The sequence below is a fragment of the Nicotiana attenuata genome, chromosome 2 (genome assembly GCF_001879085.1).
Source record: "Nicotiana attenuata strain UT chromosome 2, NIATTr2, whole genome shotgun sequence".
Taxonomy (NCBI): Eukaryota; Viridiplantae; Streptophyta; class Magnoliopsida; order Solanales; family Solanaceae; genus Nicotiana; species Nicotiana attenuata.
The window spans coordinates 33033672-33057627 of NC_031990.1; the positions used below are offsets into that span (position 1 = coordinate 33033672).

The 23956-nt window shown below is 39.1% G+C and overlaps 1 pseudogene; it reads left to right on the forward strand.

Annotated features, from left to right (window-relative positions):
* LOC109222911 lies at positions 23005-23762 on the forward strand (annotated as a pseudogene).

Genomic DNA, 23956 nt, shown 5'->3' on the forward strand with positions numbered 1-23956 from the left:
AACCTTGCAGAGTCAATGAGCAATGGGTGAGGGAATTCTATTCTAACGTTCCAAACATCAAGTTAAGAGAGCCAATCATGAAGATTCGTGGCAAAATGGTGAATTTTGGAGCTGAAGCTGTGAACCAAATCAATCACCTTCAGGACAATGACATGGCCCCATTCCATGCAAAAGATTGTGCCTCAGGCGAGTGGTTGGTTTCCAAATTGTGTCCGGGTGCGGATGTTCCATGGGTAGTTGAAAATAGAGGGATCACGTCCAAAGAATTCACTGCCGAAGCAAAGATATGGCTGGCCATCATATGCAGTTACATCTCCCCTGCGGGGAATATAGAATGTACCAATAACGAGAGCTCAAATGATAGCCTCCATTTTTTATGGTATTCGGCTCAATGTTAGTGAGATTTTCATCAATGAAATGAGGGAGTATCGGATTCATAATGGTCCATCATTGATATTCCCATCTCTTATTACTGAGTTGTGCCAACTAGATGGGGTTGAGGAGGATCCGGGAGACAACTGGATAGACCCGGGGAAGCCTATCAATCCATTGAAAAAAAGAGAAGAGGGCGGTATCGTCAAAAGCAAAGAGAAAGTTGGGATCTTCTTCTTAGACCGACCAGGGTAGCCAGCCATCATCTTCTGCAGGAGGACCATTTGCTATGCTTACCGAGGAAATGCGGCTGATTCGCAACCTAGTAGCTAGCCTTCCACAGGGACCTGGGGAAACATCTGAGGGACCCTCTGTATGCATTTCAAAGAAAGAATTTCAAAAGTATCTTGATGACCAGAAGAAGAAGGGGGATCACCTTAAGCAGCTGGAGAAGGCATATACTGATTTGGCCACGACGAACGGTACTTTGAGTACTTCTCATGACAATCTGGCAAAGGCACACACCAGGATGAAGAAAAGGGAGAAGAATAGAGATAAATTCTTCACCCGCATGTGGAAGGGTGTGAAGGGGTTGTGGAAAGCTCTAAAGCCTCAAGATCCAGTGCCATCGACTGAGCCAGAAGATGATGATGATGATGCTCCAGTTCATTGGTCCAAGGAAGAAGAAGAGGAGGAGGATGAGACTGATTCCGACAGCGCCGAGAGAACTTGATACAGTATTCAGGGAGCACTTTCCACCATTTTACTCTATTTTGTTTAGTTGCATTGGGGACATTGCAACATCTCTAGTTGGGGGTGGCTTCTTGTATAACTGTTGATATTCTTGTATAACTGTGGATATGGTAGATTGATATTTTCTTTTCTTGTGATGTGTTATTTTAGTATGTTTACTAGCTTCTTGAATTTTTGTTTTTATATATGGTATGTTTTATTGAGTTGATGTTTATTAGCTTCTTGATTTATTTTTTTAAAATAGTATGTTTTATTTTGGTGGCGATATCCTTGGTTTACTTTGTACCACGATTCTTTTTCCAAGGATGCCAATTTTTTTTTGAACCGGGTAATTTTGGTGAATTTTTGTGTCGACTTTTCCCGATGATGGATAGCTAGGCAACTTTCTTAAGGGAAGTAGTCTTGTAGTTTAGATATAGTTTTTTTTTAATTTAGGAAGAATAAGTGGTATGAGTTGGGGTTTGTGCCCATTGGCCAATTTGTGGCTTGCTTGTTACCAACATGATTTAAACCTCGGCATATGAATTCTTGATCTTTGAAAAAGAAAAATGATTGAAGTAAAGATCATTGTCACGACTTTTAGACTCAATTTTTGGCTCTTTGATTCACTAAATAGTTTCGTAGGCTATATGTGACTTCTTTGAGTTCATTGGTTTCAATTGAATTTTTGGATTTGTATTCCACTTGAATTTTCATGTGCCGTGTGTGGTGAGATTTATTGTGAGTTATTTTGCATCATTTGTAGTCTAGAACTTATCCAGAATGTGCTTCAAGGCGAAATCCTAGACTAACTTGGATTGAAAATTGATGTTAGGCCTTCCTTGGACCGCTATTGTACCTTAAATTTCCTACGCTTGTATATATTCCCTAGTCAACCCCTTTTGAGCCTTTAAACTTTTTCTTTGGCAACCATGTTACAAGTTTTAACCCTTTGTTCTTTACTGATTTTTGTTTTGGCACCCTACCTCCCTAAGTACTTTGAAAGTATAAACATAGGCGAAAAGCCTAAGTTGGGGGTGAAGGTTGGAAAAGTTGTGAGGTAGAAGTTTCTTAAACGGTGAAAGGTAATATATAAAAATAAAAAATAAAAGAGTAATATTTGAGAAAAAAGAAGGAAAAATAAGGAATTCTGAATAAATGGAAGACTAGGTGATGAAAAAAAAATGAAGAAAGGGTGGAAAAATTCTTGAAGGAAGTGTACTTTGATTGTTGAAAAATTATAGTGCTTAGGGAGGTTTTGAGTCACTCTAACAAAAATTGTGCCCTACCTTAACCAAAAGCCTAAACTACAACCCTTTAAGTCCAAATTCATTTTGAACCAAGTTTGTCTACATTAGTGGATAAATACATAAAGGGCAAGCCTATGGTACTACTAGTGTACATTTAAACATTTTTGTGAGATAGAGTTAATTCTTTCCATTTGATATCCCATTTATGTTTTGAAGTGCAATTTATGAGGGTGGGATTCTCTCTTAAGTGTGAGGGCACATGAGATTTGAGTTGTGAATTTAATCCCATTTCCAATTGGGAGGAATGAACGAGGGAAGTTAATTGTGATAGAGAGGCAAATTTTAAAGCTTTAGTGTCATGACTTGATTCCTACTTTGATTTACATAGTGTTGAGTACTTGAATTGTAATGAAATTGATAAGAAGTTTTTGGTATTTCATATGCTTTGGATTAATTGTTGGTACCAATCGAAGTCATGCCTTTGTGCCTGCAGTAGACCTTTTTTGACTTGGCATGATATTGATGCACTATTGAGTTAAATACTTGGAAGGAGATTTTGTTGCTTTCATTTCTTGAGGACAAGCAATAGTTCAAGTTTGGAGGTTTTGATAAGTTGGTATTTTACCAACTTATCTTGTCTTTAAGCTTAGATTATTGCTATGTTTGAGTGATAAAATCATGTGTTTAATGTCATTTACTTCTATTTTATAGTGTCTCTGTGATTTAGAAGTCATCATGAAAAAACAAGTGAAAACGAGTCAAAAAGACGTTGAAAAGAAGAAATCTGGAAAATGGCCTCAGATGTCGCTATTGCGACATCAATATGGCAAATGCGAAGATAGCAGAGGTCGCAATTGCGATGGAGGAATCGCAAATGCGAAGTCAAACCAAACATTCAACCTTTGCAAATGTGAAGATCTCCATCGCAAATGCGAAACCAAGTGCACAGTGCCAAGTTCGCAATTACGAATATAAGGATCGCAAATGCGATGTGCAACAGTAATCCCTGGGTTCGCAATTGCGAATATCGAGCTTCAGTTCTGGGCACTTCTATCATTTCACTTTTTCTTCATCCCAAACCCTTTAATACACGACCTAGCTTATTGGAAACACATCTTTGGCTTAATTTTCAGTCTTTGAACTAGAGAAGACAAGTTTGGGAGCTAGGGTTCTTGCACACACACTTGGGCCATGACGATTTGATGCTTTTGGTTGAGAATTTCTTACCCATTTATTTTAATTTCTTCATTTCCTTGTTTTATATTGGATATCTAAGTGTGTAGTATTTATTCCAACGCTTAAATCTTGTCTATGGAAATATTCATATTTAAAGTGTGGATTAAATATCTTGTTGTGCTTATGTATTGAACGATTTTTATTTATAATGAAGTGAGTTATTATTTCTTTAATTATTCTTGTTCTTTAATGTTTCCAAAGGGATTAGCTAACCCTAGGACTCGCCCATTTACTTTGAATAAATTTTGGGAAAGATAATTTGGGGTTGGAAAAGATTAATTAACAAGAACTTGAGGCTTTAACCCTCACTTTATAGATTCTACATAGGGGTAGGATTGAACTACTTGTAGCCATATTCGGGTGTGATTAATATCTTAATTCTTTTAGGGATAATTCAATTAGGAAGTCTTGTTAGTCTTCGGAAGAAGCTAATATAGAATTATTACCCGAGGCTAATTAACATAAATTTGCTCATATTTGTAAAATCGTAAAATACATTTGATCGTTACTTGGGTGTAATTCCCTGTGTATCCATGCTTGTTGCCATTGATCATTTTACTTGCTTTCTAGGTTAGTTTATATTTTCCTAATTAGTTATAAATATTTTCTCAAAATATTTCTAAGTGTTTGGCTTAGCATAATAAGTGATAATTCTCTTACACGCCTAGTCGCCTACATATTATTCTCTGTGGGATTCGACCCCGACTCATTGTTGGAAAAAGCAACGACTTCAACCCATTTGGACACATAATCAACTGAGACCAAGATGTAGATGTTTCCACAAGAACACACAAACGGACCCATGAAGTCAATACCCCACACATCGAAAATGTCAATCTCCAAGATGGTGGTGAGGGGCATTTCATGAGATATGGGAGAGGTTCCAGACTATGGTGAAAGAGTTCCCAAACAATGACACGACGGAGGCTATGATTCAACAAACTTTCTATAGGGGGATCAACACTACCAATCAATGCGTGGTCAACCAACTTGTCGGTGGAAATTTCATGACAACGCCATATGCTGAAGCTTGTGAGATTCTTGATGAAATGGTGGATACTTCATCGGCATGGCAAAGTAGAGCAAATGTACCTCAAGGTGATCCAAATGTGATTCACTTGCATAAAGAATTGCATGATCATGGGCAAGCAGTTGTCGAGTTGACTACCACAATGAATCAATTAGACAAGGCTCAACTTCAACAAGTGCAAGGTCCTAAGCAACTCAATACAAAGGAGGCAGTTAGTATAATGGTAAACAAGAGAAGGCAAAAGGGTCCTCAAGTGCAAAACCGTGTGGAAAATCTTGTCAAAGATGATAGTGCGTTTGATCAAGATGAATCGTAAAATGAGCAAGAGGAGGAAGTACAATACGTGAACAACTTCCAAGGGAAAAGAAACAACTCTCAAGGGCCCGAACCAATAACAATGGCAACCTTAAGGAAATCAAGGGAATTGGAATTCTAGCAACCAAGGTAATTGGAATGGTGGTAACAACCAAGGGAATTGGAACAATCAAAACAATCAAGGAAATTGGAATGGTCAAAACAGCCAAGGCAATTGGAGTGACAATAGTGAAGGATATTGGGGAGGCAACAACCAAGGAGGGTGGAATTAGTTTTCAAAGGCCCCCGATGTATCAACAACCGGACAACCCGCCTCCTTATCCTTCCCATGGTCCAAGCTCTTCCAACAATGAGATGGGACGAATTGAGAACATGTTCAAATAAATGATGGAGAAGAATGCCGACTCCGATGCTCAACAAGCCTCTCACAACACTTCAATTTACAATTTGGAAGTTCAATTGGGGCAAATCTCGCAAGCTTTAAACACTCGTCCTAAGGGGGCACTACCAAGTGATACGGTGGTGAACCCAAAGGGTGGGAACAACACGGGACATGCCATGGTCGTTACTATAAGGAGTGGAAAAGGTGGGGATGCAACCACCTCAAGTCAAAGGAAAATTGTGGATGATGAGCAAGTGGTACAAGAAGATGAGATGACGAGCAATGAAGTGCAAGCAAATGATGAAGTGAGGATTGATATTGATGAAAATGTGAAGGAGACTCATTAGGAAGTGAACGCGTCTAGGGAGCACATTGTTGACATACCGGAACTGGTAGTCCTATAGGATAAGGCACCCATGCCTAGGCCTCCTCCTCCATACCCTCAAAGGCTTGCCAAGCAAAATGGCGAGAACCAATTCAAAAAGTTCATTGACATGATGAAGAGCCTATCTATCAACGTGCCATTGGTTGAGGCTTTGGAGAAAATGCCCGGTTATGCAAAGTTCATGAAGGACTTGGTGACAAATAAGAGGTCGATGAATTGTAAAACTATAAAGATGACTCATCAAGTGAGTGAAATTATGCACTTAATGGCTCCTAAATTGGAAGATCCCGGCGCTTTCACTATCCCTTGTACCATTGGAAGTGCCTACTTTGCTAAAGCTCTTTGTGATCTTGGGGCAAGTATCAATTTGATGCCCTATTCGATTTTCAAGACTTTGGGGATTGGGCAACCAAGACCCACATACAAATGGCGGATCGTACCATGATGAGACCGTTGGGTATAATTGATGATGTGTTGGTTCGTGTTGATAAATTCATTCTCCCGGCGATTTTGTTATTCTTGATTGTGAGGTTGATTATAAAGTGCCGATTATTCTAAGGAGACCTTTCCTTGCTACGGGGAAGGATATAGTTGATGTTGAAGCTGAAGCACTTACCTTCCGGGTTGGTGATGAGAAAGTGGTTTTCCATGTGTGTAAGTCTATGAGGCAACCAAATAGCAATGAGGTGTGCTCTTTCGTGGACTTGGTGACCGATGTGATTATTGATGAAACAAGTGTCGTGATTAATGTTGATGATACTTTGGAGGCCGTCTTGCTCAATTATGATGATGAAGAAATGGAGGGATACGTGGAGTGTGTGAACGCTTTGCAAGGAATGGGGTCTTACACTTATGAGCCCTGCAAATTGTCCTTGGATCTTGAAAATAGAACCACTCCTCCAACAAAGCTTTAAATTGAGCAGCCTCCCATCTTGGAGTTAAAGCCATTGCCTCCACATCTTCGACATGAATTTCTTGGCCCTTCTTCTACTTTACCGGTTATTTTTTCCTCTTGTTTGACTAACTTGCAGGTAGATTCCACATTGGCGGTGCTACAAAAGAGGAAGAAGGCTATTGGATGAACTTTGACGGATATTCAGGGGATAAGCCCCACATTTTGCATGCACAAGATCAACTTGGCGGAAGGTTCCAAACCATCTATTGAACATCAAAGGATACTCAATGAAGCCATGCAAGAGGTTGTCAAAAAGGAGGTCATCAAGTGGTTGGATGCCGGGATTGTTTACCCCATTTCTGATAGTTCGTGGACTTCTCCGGTTCAATGTGTCCCAAAGAAAGGGGCATGACGGTGGTCACCAATGACTAGAATGAGTTGATTCCTACAAGAACGGTGACCGAGTGGAGAGTGTGTATGGACTACCGCAAGCTCAACAAAGTCACAAGGAAGGATCATTTCCCACTTCCCTTCCTAGATCAAATGCTTGATAGATTGACCGGTCGTGCTTTCTATTGTTTCCTTGATGAGTATTCCGGCAACAAGAATTTCACCGGCTCTTTGACATTCATCACAACGCTTGAGAAGATCACTTGCATCCTTGTAGAGGGTGGGCCAACAGATACCGCAACTTAACACTTTGGCCGCTGTTCTTGCTCCACCATGGTGATCCCATATGGCGAAGAGTGACAAGCCCCAAGAATTTCACTTTGTTCCTCCTCCGGTACACATCTTCTGATCACTCCATCCGTACAAATCCAGAAAAGGTACGGTTCATCCCAATAGTAGTCTTGACAATCCCGTTTGATCTTCTTCCTTTGGTTTGAAGAGAACTCAACCCAGATGATACCACTCACAAGATAGTTAGCTAGATCCGTGAACCAAGGCACCTGTTTTTTTGAAATAGCCAAGAGTTGCTCATCAGGAAAGGAGTCATTGATTTCAAGGCCATCATGCGGCCTCCCCTCCTCCTCCAAACGAGACAAGTGGTCTGCCACTTGGTTTTCACTCCTTTTCCGTTCTTGGATATCAATATCGAACTCTTGCAACAAAAGTACCCACCTCATCGAACGGGCTTTGGAATCTTTCTTGATCATGAGATAACGAAGTGCCGCATGATCCGTATGAACAATCACTTTTGCACCCATCAAGTATGGGTGAAAATTTTCAATAGCAAACACAATGGAAAGAAGCTCTTTCTCTGTAATAGTGTAGTTGACTTGGGCACTATTCATGGTCATAATAGACCGGATGAAAGATCTTGTTGATGCATAGCCCAAAAATGACCCATACCGCTACATCACTTGCATCACACATGAGCTCAAACGGAACACTCCAATTTGCAGCAATGATAATGGGAGTAGTAGTCAACTTGAGCTTTAGAAACTTAAAGGCTCTCATGCAATCATCATTGAAATGGAACTTGTCATCTTTCTCCAAAAGCTTGCACAACGGGTTTACCACTTTAGAGAAATCCTTGATGAAACGCCAGTAAAATCACGCGTGGCCTATGAAACTCCGCACGCCTTTGACTGAAGTTGGAGGTGGAAGTTTAGAAATCACCTCAATCTTTGCCTTGTCGACTTCAATCCCATTCATTGAGATCTTGTGGCCAAGGATAATGCCCTCCTCAACCATGAAATGACACTTCTCCCAATTGAGCACTAAATTTGTTTCTTCATATCTTGCCAACACTTTATCCAAGTTTGCTAGACAATCATCAAAAGAATCCCCGGCCGCCGAAAAGTCATCCATGAAGACTTCAAGAAAATCCTTCACCATGCCCATGAAGATAGCCATCATACACCTTTAAAAAGTCGCCGGTGCATTGCACAACCCAAATGGCATCCGCGAGAATGCGAAAGTACCATAAGGACATGTGAAAGTAGTTTTCTCTTAATCCTCCAGAGAAATAAGAATTTGATTGTAGCCGGAATACTCATCAAGGAAACAATAGAAAGCACGACCGGCCAATCTATCAAGCATTTGATCTAGGAAGGGAAGTGGGAAATGATCCTTCCTTGTGACTTTGTTGAGCTTGCGATAGTCCATACACACTCTCCACTCGGTCACCGTTCTTGTAGGAATCAACTCATTCTTTTCATTGGTGACCACCGTCATGCCCCCTTTTCTTGGGACACATTGAACCGGAGAAGTCCACGAACTATCAGAAATGGGGTACACAATCCCGGCATCCAACCACTTGATGACCTCCTTTTTGACAACCTCTTGTATGGCTTCATTGAGTCTCCTTTGATGTTTAATAGATGGTTTGGCACCTTCCTACAAGTTGATCTTGTGCATGCAAAATGTGGGGCTTATCCCCCGAATATCCGTCAAAGTCCATCCAATAGACTTCTTCATCTTTTGTAGCACTACCAATGTGGAATCTACCTGCACGTTAGTCAAACAAGAGGAAATAATAACCGGTAAAGTAGAAGAAGGGCCAAGAAATTCATACCGAAGATGTGGAGGCAATGGCTTTAACTCCAAGATGGGAGGCTCCTCAATTTAAGGTTTTGTTGGAGGAGTGGTTCTATTCTCAATATCCAAGGACAATTTGCGGGGCTCATAAGTGTAAGACCCCATTCCTTGCAAAGCGTGCACACACTCCACGTATCCCTCCATTTCTTCATCATCACAATTGAGCAAGACGGCCTCCAAAGTATCATCAACATTCATCACGGCACTTGTTTCATCAATAATCACATCGGTCACCAAGTCCACGAAATAGCACACCTCATTGCTATTGGGTTGCCTCATAGACTTACACACATGTAAAACCACTTTCTCATCATCAACCCAGAAGGTAAGTTCTTCAGCTTCAACATCAACTAGAGCCTTCCCCGTAGTAAGGAAAGGTTTCCCTAGAATAATCAGCACCTCATAATCAACCTCACAATCAAGAATAACAAAATCCGTCGGGAGAATAAATTTATCAACACGAACCAATACATCATCAATTATACCAACGATCTCTTCATGGTACGTCCGCCATTTGTAATCTCATAGATGTGGGTCTTGGTTTCCCAATCCCCAAAGTCTTGAAAACCGAATAGGGCATCAAATTGATACTTGCCCCAAGATCACAAAGAGCTTTAGCAAAGTAGGCACTTCCAATGGTACAAGGGATAGTGAAAGCGTCGGGATCTTCCAATTTAGGAGCCATTGAGTGCACAATTGCACTCACTTGATGAGTCATCTTTATAGTTTTACGATTCATCGACCTCTTCTTTGTCACCAAGTCCTTCATGAACTTTGCATAACCGGGCATTTTCTCCAAAGCCTTAACCAATGGCACATTGATAGATAGGCTTTTCATCATGTCAATGAACTTTTTGAATTGGTTTTTGCCATTTCGTTTGGCAAGCCTTTGAGGGTATGGAAGAGGAGGCCTAGGCATGGGTGCCTTATCCTTTGGCACTACCGGTTTCGGTATGTCAACAATGTGCTACCTAGACGGGTTCACTTCCTCATGAGTCTCCTCCACATTTTCATCAATGTCAATCCTCACTTCATCATTTGCTTGCACTTCATTGCTCGTAATCTCATCTTCTTGTACCACTTGCTCATCATCTACGGTTTTCCTTTGACTTGAGGTGGTTGCATCCCCACCTTTTCCACTCCTTGTAGTAACAGCCATGGCATGTCCCGTGTTGTTCCCACCCTTTGGGTTCACCACCGTGTCACTTGGTAGTGCCCCCTTAGGACGAGTGTTTAAAGCTTGCGAGATTTGCCCCAGTTGAACTTCCAAATTGCGAATTGAAGTGTTGTGAGAGGCTAATTGAGCATCGGAGTCGGCATTCTTCTCCATCATTTGTTTGAACATGTTCTCAATTTGTCCCATCTCATTGTTGGAAGAGCTTGGACCATGGGAAGGATAAGGAGGCGGGTTGCTCGGTTGTTGATACATTGGGGGCCTTTGAAAACCCGACCCCCATTCCCTTGGTTATTATTCCACCCTCCTTGGTGGTTGTGTCCCCAATATCCTTCACTATTGTCGCTCAAATTGCCTTCGTTATTTTGACCATTCCAATTTCCTTGATTGTTTTTATTGTTCCAATTCCCTTGGTTGTTACCACCATTCCAATTACCTTGGTTGCTAGAATTCCAATTCCCTTGATTTCCTTAAGGTCGCCATTGTTGTTGATTCGGGCCCATGAGAGTTGTTTCTTTGCCCTTGGAAGTTGTTCGCATATTGTACTTCCTCCTCTTGTACATTGTATGATTCATCTTGATCAAACTCACAATCATCTTGCACAAAATTTTCCACACGATTTTGCACTTGAGAACCTTTTGCTTTCTCTTGTTTACCATTATACTAACTCCCTCCATTGTATTGAGTTGCTTAGGACCTTGCACTTGTTGAAGTTCATCCTTGTCTAATTGATTCATTGTGGTGGTCAACTCGACAACTGCTTGCCCAAGGTCATGCAATTCTTTATGCAAGTGAATCACATTTGGATCACCTTGAGGAATATTTGCTCTACTTTGCCATGACGATGAAGTATCCGCCATTTCATCTAGAATCTCACAAGCTTTCGCATATGGCGTTGTCATGAAATTTCCTCCGACAAGTTAGTTGACCACGCATTGATTGGTAGTGTTGATCCCCTTATAGAAAGTTTGTTGAATCATAGCCTCCGTCGTGTCATTGTTTGGGCACTCTTTCACCATAGTCTGGTACCTCTCCCATATCTCATGCAAAGGCTCATTGGGTTCTTGTTTGAATGCTAGAATCTCATCTCTAAGAGTAGCCATATGCCCAGGAGAAAAGAACTTGGAAATAAATTTCTCCGCCAATTCATCCCATGTATGGATAGAATGATTTGGCAACCTTGCTAACCAATCTAAGGCTTTCCCCCGTAGAGAGGAGGGAAATAGCCTCAACCTTAAAGCATCCTTGGAGCTGTTTGTCTGTTTACTCCCCCAGCAAGTGTCCACTAACCCCTTCAATTGTTTTTACACATTTTGATTCAGAGCCCCGGTGAAGAATCCTCATTGCTCTAACAATGTGAGCATAACATTTGTGATTTGAAAGCTGCCCGCCCTAATGCGGGGTGGGACTATGGCACTTGCATACCCTTCATTCGATAACACCCGGTGTGGAGCCGCTCTTGGTGGAGGTGGAGGTGGAACGGGAACATTGTCTTAAGGCAACCGACCTCGTTTATTTGCTTGAGGTTCAAGAGGAACCTCTTCAACTTGGTCATCTTCCACATCCACATCCCCCATAGGCATGTTTCTAAGAGGATCATTGTTGTTAAGAGCCATTGTTTCACCTACAATTGTTTTACCAAAAAGATTAGTAACATGGAAGGAAAAGAAGACAATTCACACACAAAACCAAATATATAGTGCCAAAAATTGATCTCGTCCAAGTCACACCTCTATTCGAGGTTATGAAACGGTCGATGCAATAGCAATACCCAACTAAGAGTCCGGGTTGAATTCCACAGGGAGCTATATGAATGGGATTTAGGAGTATATATTATGGTGAATGAGTTTGAACTATCTTAGATTGCACTTCCACAAATATGGTTGTTTCTAGGTCTAATTAAACTAAGATTGCAATACAAATAATTGAAACTAAGAAATTGTATTTTTGTTTTTGTTTTCAAATATGACAGAATAGCCTAAATGGCACTTATACTTGTGCCACTTTTTCATCCCGGTCCCCAAACTTAATGAAGTTTTATCTAGATACCTCTACTTGTTCAAAAGTAATATTTTAAACCCTTCTGGCCATGTGTGTTCCTCAATCGTCTCACTGTATTATCCACGTCAGATAAAAATATTCTATGTCATTATTTTTATTCACAAAACTATTTTTGGAAAAGAAAAAGTTGAATCCTAAAGTTTTCCTTCACAAACACATTCATGCCTTTCTCTCTCTCTCTGAAAATCACCCATTAGCAGAGCCTACCCTATGCTCCAGTCATAGCAGAGCAGCACTATGTTTGTTAATCCTCCTTGTTACGAGCTAGTCTATCCCGGTGTCTAAGCTCGGCTTTTTTCCACCTCACAATCAGGTAACATAGTGAAAAGAGGGTATTAACCTGGAAAGAAGAAAAGTGCGCAGCAAATTAGTGAGTGAAAACACTAGAAATGACGGAAACAAACATAAAGGAATGACCAAATAAACTCACCAAGATTATTATCGCAATAACCAACAGAGGCCCAGAGCAGAGTGTGGAAAGAAAAATGCCGTGTGAATCGAAGTAATTCTGGCGTGCAAAGCTTTTCCAGTTTGCAGCTAATAAGCCATTAAGCCTTTCAGCGCTATACACTCCTCCAACTGCATCATAAGGAAACTAAGTAGCTGTTGGTTAACAGCCTCAAAATTTATGCTTTAATTTAAGCCACAAGTTTTTCTTTTTTACTTTCAATTTGAAAACCAACAAATATGTAGTTTTATAGATCCAAAACATAGACAACCAAGACGAGGAAATGAATAAATTCCAAGAGTTTAGCTTGTGTTCAAAGAACAAGAAATGCAATCACCATAAAACTGATGCTTCTGGGCGTTAACCCCCCTTTATTTTTTCTTTTCTTTTCATTTTTTGGTATTTTTAATTAAAATCATAAACTTTTACTCAGCTTCTTAAAGCGTGTAGTCACGCATTTTATCCAACTCAGCAAAGCAAATGCCACATAGGCTTGGTCAATGGTCAGAAGAGTTTAAAAATAATACTTTTGAACGAGTAGAGGTGTGTAGATGAAACTTCATTAAGTTTGGGGACCGGGATGACAAAGTGGCACAAGTATAAGTGCCAATTAGGCTATTTTGCCTTTAAAATATAACCGGTAGTTAAAAAAAGAGCAAAAAATAACAAAAAAAAACAAAAAAATGCACGAAACAAAAGATGCTTTTTTGTTTTTCCGTTACTTTTCTTTCGAGAGGTTTGTTTCAACTTTTTATCAATCTTTTCCAGACTATATAAAGCAAAACTTTACATATCGAGAGACTTTTATGATACTTTCTTTAATTTGCAATTATATCCCCAAAAGACTTTATCTTTTCATTCTGGTCCCCATATTTTCTGGGTGTAACTGCCCACATGATTCTTGGGTTCTGCAACACTAGTACTACTATATATACACACACAGACACACCTCCCTTTCGTTCTCATATTTGTCGCCATTTGGAGAGTGTTGCCCACTATTCATAGTTTCATAAGAGAGAGAAGCAAAAACAAAATTCAAATATTTTTGTTTTGAATCCACAAAACAAACATCATAAATTGTCTACCGCCACTCAACTCATAGGATTATCCTTCTGTCTTGTCTTCTCTGTCTCTATTAGGCAACAGAAATAGCAGCGTAGTGACTGAAGCAAACAGCCATCTTTTTCAGACAGAAAAAAAAAATCTTTCTTTTTTCTTCTTCAAATTTTGTTGAAGAAGAAATAATTAGATTTTATCTTGTTTTTGGTTCTTTTTCATGGACCCATTTGGATTCTTCATCTGTTTGTTCTAGTTGTTGATGTTTAATGGACCCTTCTTTTTCCTCCATTATTTCACCTATAGCACCACCCATTTCTCCAGTTTTTTCATCAGCAGCCACATTTTCTCCAGGTACTCCATCTCTCTCTCTCTCTCTCTCTCTCTCTCTCTCTCTCTCTCTTTCTCTCTCTCTCTCTCTCTCTCTCTCTCNATCCTAAAGTTTTCTCTCACAAACACATTCATGCCTTTCTCTCTCTGAAAATCAGCCATTAGCAGAGCCTACCCTATGCTCCAGTCATAGCAGAGCAGTACTATGTTTGTTAATCCTCCTTGTTACGAGCTAGTCTGTCCCGGTGTCTAAGCTCGGCTTTTTTCCACCTCACAATCAGGTAACATAGTGAAAAGAGGGTATTAACCTGGAAAGAAGAAAAGTGCGCAGCAAATTAGTGAGTGAAAACACTAGAAATGACGGAAACAAACATAAAGGAATGACCAAATAAACTCACCAAGATTATTATCGCAATAACCAACAGAGGCCCAGACCAGAGTGTGGAAAGAAAAATGTCGTGTGAATCGAAGTAATTCTGGCGTGCAAAGCTTATCCAGTTTGCAGCTAATAAGCCATTAAGCCTTTCAGCGCTATACACTCCTCCAACTGCATCATAAGGAAACTAAGTAGTTGTTGGTTAACAGCCTCAAAATTTATGCTTTCAATTAAGCCACAACTTTTTCTTTTTTACTTTCAATTTGAAAACCAACAAATATGTAGTTTTATAGATCCAAAACATAGACAACCAAGACGAGGAAATGAATAAATTCCAAGAGTTTAGCTTGTGTTCAAAGAACATAAAATGCAATCACCATAAAACTGATGCTTCTGGGCGTTAACCCCCCTTTATTTTTTTCTTTTGTTTTCATTTTTTGGTATTTTTAATTAAAATCATAAACTTTTACTCGCTTCTTAAAACGTGTAGTCACGCATTTTATCCAACTCAGCAAAGCAAATGCCACATAGGCTTGGTCAATGGTCAGAAGAGTTTAAAATATTACTTTTGAACGAGTTGATGTGTCTAGATGAAACTTCATTAAGTTTGGGGACCGGGATGACAAAGTGGCACAAGTATAAGTGCCATTTAGGCTATTCTGCCTTCAAATATTGTAAAAGGCCTAGGGCTATGACCTTCACCTAGGTGTTTGCCTAATGGGTTGTAAACTTTAAAGCTTGTTTCATTGGTCGGGGTATATGATAGCTATCAACACTCAAGTACCTACTCAATACCTCTCGATAAAAGAATGATTTTTCCCAATTTGGCTTTCTCAAGTCCAAATGGGTATTGAACGAAACAGTTTATCAAATGCTCAAGTCGGGTTTTACTATCTCTAGGTTCAACCATTTAATTAGGACTATCAATCTCTTGATTTTATCCCAAATTCTTGTTAGCCAAGTTTTCCTAGACTGTCTCTCTTTCTCAAGTAGAGACCTAGTCAAATAGGCATGAACTAATTTCTGCAACCATTAATTCTATAATTAAAAGCAATAACAAGGCTAAATAATAGACACCCAACCATAAACAAGCCATAAATCAAACACCCATTAGGTTTACACACTAGGTTTGGGTCACAATCCTAGTTAAAAATCTAGCTACTCATAATGGGTTTAGAAGAAAACAATGAAGAAAAAATGATAAAACTCATATTCAAAGATTAAAAGACAAAAATCAAATGTTAAATCACCAAAGTAAGCCAAAGTTGCCTTAAGCAGTAAGGAAAAACGGCTACAGGAGTTTCAATAGTTAAAACTTGACCTAAATTCGTGAAACTAATCTATTTATACACAGCTGGAAATTTCGGACAAAAATGCCCTTTCGGAGGTTCTGCGGCCGCACAATTCCTTGTGCGGCCCGCACTTCTTCTTCAGTATTGACAGAAGTTGGATTTTCAAACGCATAATTTAGGAATGCGGCCGCATCTTTCATAATATGCGGTCCGCACAATTCCTGGTGCGGCCGCACAGGGCCCTTCTACGGACTGCATAATTCTGATTGCGGCCGCGTGGCTGATTTCTGCGGCCACACAATAGTTGTGCAATCCGCATTTCCTTTAAACTTGAAATGTTAACTCTCTGAACTTCTGCTATTGGTTAGCTTCTGCGGGTGCACAATAATTATGCGGTCCGCACTTTACACTGAGACTCTGATAGATTTCCCTTTACATTATACGGCCGCAAATGGAAATCTGTTGTCCGCACTTGAGCCTTTTTAGGTGATTTGTGTCCTTGAGTTCAGATCACTCCTGTTGGATTTCATCTTTGTGGCTCATTTTCCAATACTCCTGCAATTAAGCATATTCATCAGTTTTCGGGAATGCAATCAAACACTTTTGGACTAAAACGAAAGTAAAAAGGCGCTAATAAGTAGTCAAAATCCCCACTTATTATGAACCCGGAGCCTGAGGTTTCTGTCAATGATGGAAAGTTGTCCCGAAAGAATAATGAGATCTACAACAACATTCGGGCTTTGGGTTTAGACAGTCTATTCTGTCCTGGTAATGCGGTTAACGTGAACTTGGTAAAGGCGTTTTATGCCAACTGGCAACCTGAGGCCAGCATGGATGTTGTGTACGAGGTGCGGGTATGAGGTAAAGTGATTCCCTTCTCCTCTCAAGTGATCAATTGGATTTTGGGTTTCATAGAGCACTCCCACAAGCTCTTTCAGAGGTTTCTCCGTCGGCCAGACTATCCTGATATCCGCCGATAGCTATGTAGAGCTGACTCTTCTACCGTATGGACACGGGATGTTAATGAGTTCCACAAGGACATGAAGCACATTCTAGCGCCTGACCATGGTTATTTTACGGCTAATCAATGCCAAACCATGCCTACCCAAAGTGACATTGATGTTTCACGGCTGAAAGTGTATCTGATCTATGCCTTTTTGACAAGAATGTGATTTGATCTCGGAAAAATCATACTGGAGCAAATGGAGAGAGTGCGACCATTTGGGGCTCTCTTCCTATACTACCCGAATATGATTTTCGGCTGTTGCGGGCACACTATGTAGAGGAAGAGTTTCATTATGGCCAGACCATCCCTATTACATCTTGTGCGTCCCAAGGTGACATATAATGAATATGAGACTTGTTATTCATGATTTAAATGACTCTAAAGTCATAATATGACTATAGATGATGTTTAGATATATATTATAAGGTTTGGGAAAATTCGGATTTATGTTGCGAAAAAATCGACTACGGATTTGCCTTGTAACTAAGCTTTTTGAGCAATACATTTTGTGTGTTATATGAGGTCTTCTTGGGACATATTATATACCAAATTGAAGGCCTTTGAATTTAGTATCCAACACTCTTAACTGTTCATTCATACGACATCCGGATAAAAAGATATAATCATCGGAAGAAGGGCCAATGCTAGGGTGCCAAGCTAGCACCATTTTGACTTTTCAAAAGTCGATATATATATGCCTTATGTCGTCTCTTTTTTCGTATTTCCACAGACCGCGACCAAAATAAGACCTATAAACTTACCTTTAAGCTTTATACAAGGGTTTCAAAAAGGATTAACATCTCGGGTACGAAATCAAGAAGCGATAACATTAGAACGATCCCTACGACATAAGTATCATTATATCGCCTCTCTTTTTCTTTGTAGTTTGAGTTTTGGAAGGTAATTCATATTTAAGAAAACGCCTACTTGCTATATTTAAGCTTTTAAATCTCAAGGAAGATTGATAAATTCATTTCCTAATAGTTAGGACTCAAGGAACGGTGATCGAAAGCCGTAAGTTTGATTTATTCCACTTGTAGTGGACTGTTTTGTAGTCCACTTGTGTTGGCCTCTTGTGCTGCTGATTTATGGAGTTTTGAAGGATAAAGGGCATGGAGAAATGCCACATGTGGTAGGATAGTGGGTTGGTCGCGCGTCGTTGCAATTTCATGCTAATTGATAACTTGTTGGTAGGGTGTGTTATGGTATATTTGGGATTTTTTTGTATTAAAGGTCCCGAATTGTAGTTAGGTTGTTTTTGAGTTACTGATTGTATTGTGTTGTTGTCTCACCTACAACAGTCTTGAGGAAGCAGAAAAATTAGGGGAAATATTGCCCGTTTTGATACAGATTAAGTTACTTCGTTATAAAAGTGAGAGAGTCATTCGTAGCTTGACAATAGCTTCACTGTCGTTGTTGTAGATTAAGGTACAGTGAGCTGAGTTTAGCATTGTTAAATGGAAAGATTTTTATAAGTTATGTTAAGTCTATCCCTTCTTTCCTTTTGGCATGATCCATATGATATAACGAAACGAGCAAACACGCAACTTTCACAAATGACTATATTCTTATAAGTACTAGGATTACCTTTGTTCTTGATTCCCCATATGTCCTATTATTATATCGTCTGTTCATGGGTCTCAAAAAATACGTAAGTTGATAAAGTTTATTTCGTGATATTAACCGAAGGCATGTCAATCTTATGACATCCCGAGAGATCTTATTGACTTACTTCTTATACATTGCATTCATTTATACACGTACATTGACCCATGAATAGATGGAGCTATATAAGTGTAGATTATATGTATATGGGGTATGGAAAAAGGTTATGACATTATATACGCAACACCACCTAATCAGTTGGTATACGTTGATGATTTCGCCCACTGAGGTCAAGATGATATGATGGGATACCCTTAAAGGCTTGATGATGTTATGTACGCATCTAACTATGCCAGATATGACACTTATACGCATATGCATGACATTATAAATGTTTCATGATTCCTAGAGCTATTCAGACTTACAGGTTGAGTCCTTTACTCCATGTTTCTTTCATATCTTTTATATACTGGATTTTATGCCTTAGATACTCGGTAAATTATTCATACTGACGCCCCGATTGCCTGGGGGCCTGCATTTCATGCCCGCAGGTACAGGTAGACAGTCTGACGGTCCCCCTTCTTAGGATCCTCGCTCAGCGAGAGTTGGTGTGCTCCATTTGTTTTGGAGCTGTTATTGGGTTTTGGTATGATATTTTTGTTCACATATATGGGTATGACGGGACCCAGTCCTGTCTTTTATATAGTTGTACACTCTATTAGAGGTCTGTAGACAGTCATGCATAGTTGGATAGTATGTGGCCTTGTCAGCTTCTATTTTGATATATAGTTTTCCATAGCAGCCTTGTCGGCTCGCCCTACCGTATTCCGCATATATATGTATATATGTCTTTTGGGCATGTTTCCTTCACGTATGTTATTCATATGATTCATTAGTTTATTGACAGTTGCAATGCATGACCTACTCCTATTTCACTTTTATATCTTAGACGTGTTCTTAGGAGTGTTCGACAGATAGGACTCGGGTACTCGTCATGGACCATCGATTTGAGCCGTGACAATCCCAGTGCCATATCTTATCAAGGTCTTTGATATCTCGATGGTGATAGATTCTCCTGCTGCTGCTATTACTTCGAACCAGAGGCTGCTCTAGGTCGAGGAGACACTGCAGCTGTTGTTTGCTGCTTTGCGCCTTCGTTCTGATCGGGGGGAGACTAACTTGGCGAAGCTGCAGCAGGACCACCCCATGTCTGCTGTCACTCATTTGTTGTTGGGATTGGTAGAGGGAGGACAGCTGCCACCGGATGAGGATGTGAACTTCATTCCTTTCAATGATGAGGAGTATTTGTGCACCTTTGAGGGTGCTGATGATTAGGACAAGGGCCTCAGGGAGTCACTTTTTCACTCTTATTTTACTATTTTGCATTAGCGACAATGTAATTTCTTAAGTGTGGGGTGGGGTTCTTCTATTTGCTTGTATTTGTATTTGTTTTCTATTTGCCAATTGGCTTTGTTTGATTTGTTTCTTGCTTTCTTAGACAATATGGTATGTAAATTATAACTCTGAATTCTATCGGCCTTTAATAGTTAGTAATTAATTGTTTAGTTTCGACTCTTCCCGGCGGTGGATTTCGTCGACTGGCGTCATGAGGTATTTGAAGTCGAACGACAAAAATACAAAAATCAAAAAAAATTGAAAATACAAAAATATGTCTTCTATTTATTTTATTTTATTTTACTTTCTTAGGTAGTATAATAATAACCCTTTGATTTTTCTTGTCGCGGTTCTTTTTCAAGGGTTTTACATGAACTGAGTGTAGTTAGTTTTTTTTAGAAATATAGAATCTCAAGTCATATTGCTAATTTGAAGCAATTTTCCTTAACTACATATGCCTTGAGAGTGGTGAGTGCCTTAGTTTTGACGCTTAGGCTCAATTCTTGACTCATAGATATGTGCCTTAAATTGGTTGATTGTGACTGTGCTTAACTACTTTGACTAGAAAGTCGGGATTATGTGCCAATGTGTGAGTGAGGTTTTTGTTGATATTCTGTGCATGTTAGTTGATGTCTAGAACTTGCCTCATGTGTTTGCAGAGCAAAATAGTAGTCTTGCTCAGTCTAGGAAGTGATATAGGCATTTATTTATTGAACCAATTATATGTTTATGACCCGCCTAACTGTTGTGTATCCTAGTAGCCCCTTTGAGCCTGTAATTCTACTTCTTTGGCAACCACACTGCTAGCCTAATCCATTTTGTTTGAATTCACTATCTGTTTGAACCTTTTACCTCTCTTGAGCACTTGAATTTGCTATGAGCTTGTAAAAGCTACTTTGAGGTATGGTCGGGTCTTCGAGTGGAATTATAGAAAAGGACGAAGGTGCACTATTTTAAAAAATTGTGAGAGGCACTTGTAGGAAATTGAATAAAAGAGAAGAGAAAACCATAATCTAGAAAAAAGAAAAAAAAAATTGGTGTTTGTATATATTATAAAGAGAATTATTCCTTGCTAGTGGTAAATCTTGCTTTGTTTGTGCTTAAAGAAATTGGGAGCTAGGCGTTAACATGATGTGAAGGTTGGGGGTTTGGTTCAACATAAGTGTGGGGTTTGAATTTGTAAAAGTGTATGTATTAAAGTGCCCGGGGAGGTGTAGCCACTATTATCCAAATTGTATCCTACCCGTCTCGCAGCGTACATTATAACCAAATTAAAGTCCTACTTGATCTTTGATTGAATGAGCTCAATTAGTAGAGTATTACACTACGGGCAAGCCTATGGTACGTCCTCTGTAGCATATGAATTTTGATTCTGAGAGTGAGTGAATTCTTTCTATCTTGAGTTCCTATCTGTTCTTAAATTGTATTATATGTAAAACTACTCTCTGTTTCTGGTATGAGGGCACATGACTTGCGAAGGAAAGGTAATGACTTTGACCTATGTATTAGAGTAAGTGAGCAGGTTATAAAAAAATGTGTGGTGCTTTTCAGTCGAGCTTTGAAGTTACGATGTTATGATAGAGTGCTTAGTCTGCTTTAAATATTCTAGTATAATATGTTAGGAAAGTAGTTTGATGAAAGAGCGTCCATATGTGAAGTGTAGTTTAATTGCTCAGGGACGAGCAATGGGTTAAGTATGGGCTATTGATGGTAGGTTAGAACCCCGTGTTTTAGCCATAGTTTATACTTTAATTACTGCATTTTACATGTGTTTGAGCTTAACTAATAATAAAGTGTACTTATTATGTGTTTTATGTCTTGCAGGAGTTGATTCCAAGTTAAAAAGATGAATTGGAGCTAAAATTTAAAAATAAAAAATATTGGCCATTGAACTTGGGGAAAGGCCAATTGATGCACACTAGTCTAGTATTTTTGTACTCATTCTTTATTGGAATTCTCCAACAATCATAGAGTGGTATAAATTATTAAACAAGTTTTTAAATTCAGAAAAAGCTATTGGTACACCCATAATTAGGCCACTCCAGCTTGCTCTTTAACAAACTATTTGCAGGTGAATTATCACTATCACAACCTTCAACACTTCGATAATTTAATTTGTTTCCTCAACCAACCGAAATTAGAACAAGAATGCTTTCATATTTGGTAGCTCATGTTGTCACCAAAAGAATACAAACTTGTTTATCAAATAAAATCTTTCCTTTTATATATGTGCAAAGATTATATTCCAGTTATCTTAAATAAATAATCTGAAGTTTTTGGAAATGAACGTGATCTCGTCATACATGATGTACTATATTTAAATACTAGTTGTTTACTCACTTTTCAAGAAGGAAATATAATATTCATTACATACAATAAAGTGAAAATAACACGGTATAGCCAGTTTTCGGACTGATCATTCAAAAATAGCCAGCGTTTATTAAGTCAATGAAAAATAACCACTATTTTGCTGCAACAGAGACCGGTCCAGCATAATATACTGGAGTTCGGTGCACCTGCGTATGAACTCCAGCATATTATGCTGCACCGGTATACTTTGCTGGCTCCAGTATAATATACTGGAGACTGGAGCACCGGTGCTCCAAACTCCAGTATATTATGCTGGACCGGTATACTTGCTGGAACTCCAGTATATTATGCTGGAGTTCTAGTATACTTATACTGGAACTCCATCATATTATGCTGGAGTTCCAGCATACTTATCCTGGAACTTCAGTATAATATGCTGGAGTTCAAGTATACTTATGCTGGAACTCCAGCATAATATACTGGCGTATTTTTCGGGAGTTTGAACTGTGTTTTCGCTCACATATATCTTTACATGAAAAGTGGCTAAATTTCGATTACTTTTGAAACTGGGCTATTTTTGAACGACCAATTGTAAATCTGGCTATTTTTTAATTTCACCCTACAATAGATTATCAGTTCACATTATTTATTTCTCTTGAAATTTTACAATAATGAATGTAAAAAAGCACAATATGCGGGTGCTTGAAATGTAATCTTCGTGGAAGTTCCTACCAACATATATTTCAAGAAAAAAAATTGAAAATGTATAAGTAGAAGTAGGGTTTCAAACATTCCATTCATTCAGTAAGTGAAAGTGCAACAAATTAAACTAGTCGTCCAAAAATTATAGGGAAAAGAAAATGAATCAAGCTGATGAAACCATATCTTTCTCTGACCTTGATTTCCTTGAATCTAGCAAACAGCACCTTTGAATGATTCAAATTTTTCTGAGAATTTTTCAAATGACGCAATGTTTAGTAGCCCTAGCCTAAGTTCAGCTGAAAACAGCTTTTAACACCTCCCTTTGTGATGAAAACTGTGAAAAGTCCGAGTCCGAGGAGGAAAGAAAGGGGCCTATGGTAGCGCGTGAGAAAAACGCGCCGCAAGATTGGAGGCGCTACATAGGAGTGAGGCGCTACATAGCAGCATTAGCTTATGACCAAGCCGCTTTTGAGATCCGCGGCTCGAAACCACGGCTCAATTTTGCGCACTTAATTGGCTCGAACATGACTGAGCCCGCTACAAAGAGGTTTCGTATGCGCTCAAGCCATCGTCTTCACCTTCTTCAGAAAATAGGACAAGGAAAAGGAAGATAGATGTGATAAACTCCATAGCTAAAGCAAAATTTATTCGTCATAGCTTGATTAATCTACAAATGTTGGTATAATTGTGAGGAAGTAAGATTTCTTCGTGTTTAACAATTGCAATATAAATAACGTAGGCGGGTTCAGGTTTTAAATTTTATGGGTTCAGATTTCTAATTCTACCACTTTTAATTTACTGGGTTCAAAGTCTATTATTTTTGCAATTTAGTGAATCTTTTTACGTAAACATAGTCTATGCCAAAATCTAGGGATGTTCAAAATCGAACCGTAATCGAAAATCGAACCATAAAATTGGCTTAATGGCTTATTGGTATCGGGTTATTGGATTAATGGTTGGTAAACGGATTGAAATTTTATAATTAACGGCTTATCGGTTTGGGGGCATATTATTCAATTTTCTTAACGGATAAAACGTTAACCCGTTGAAAAAATTTATA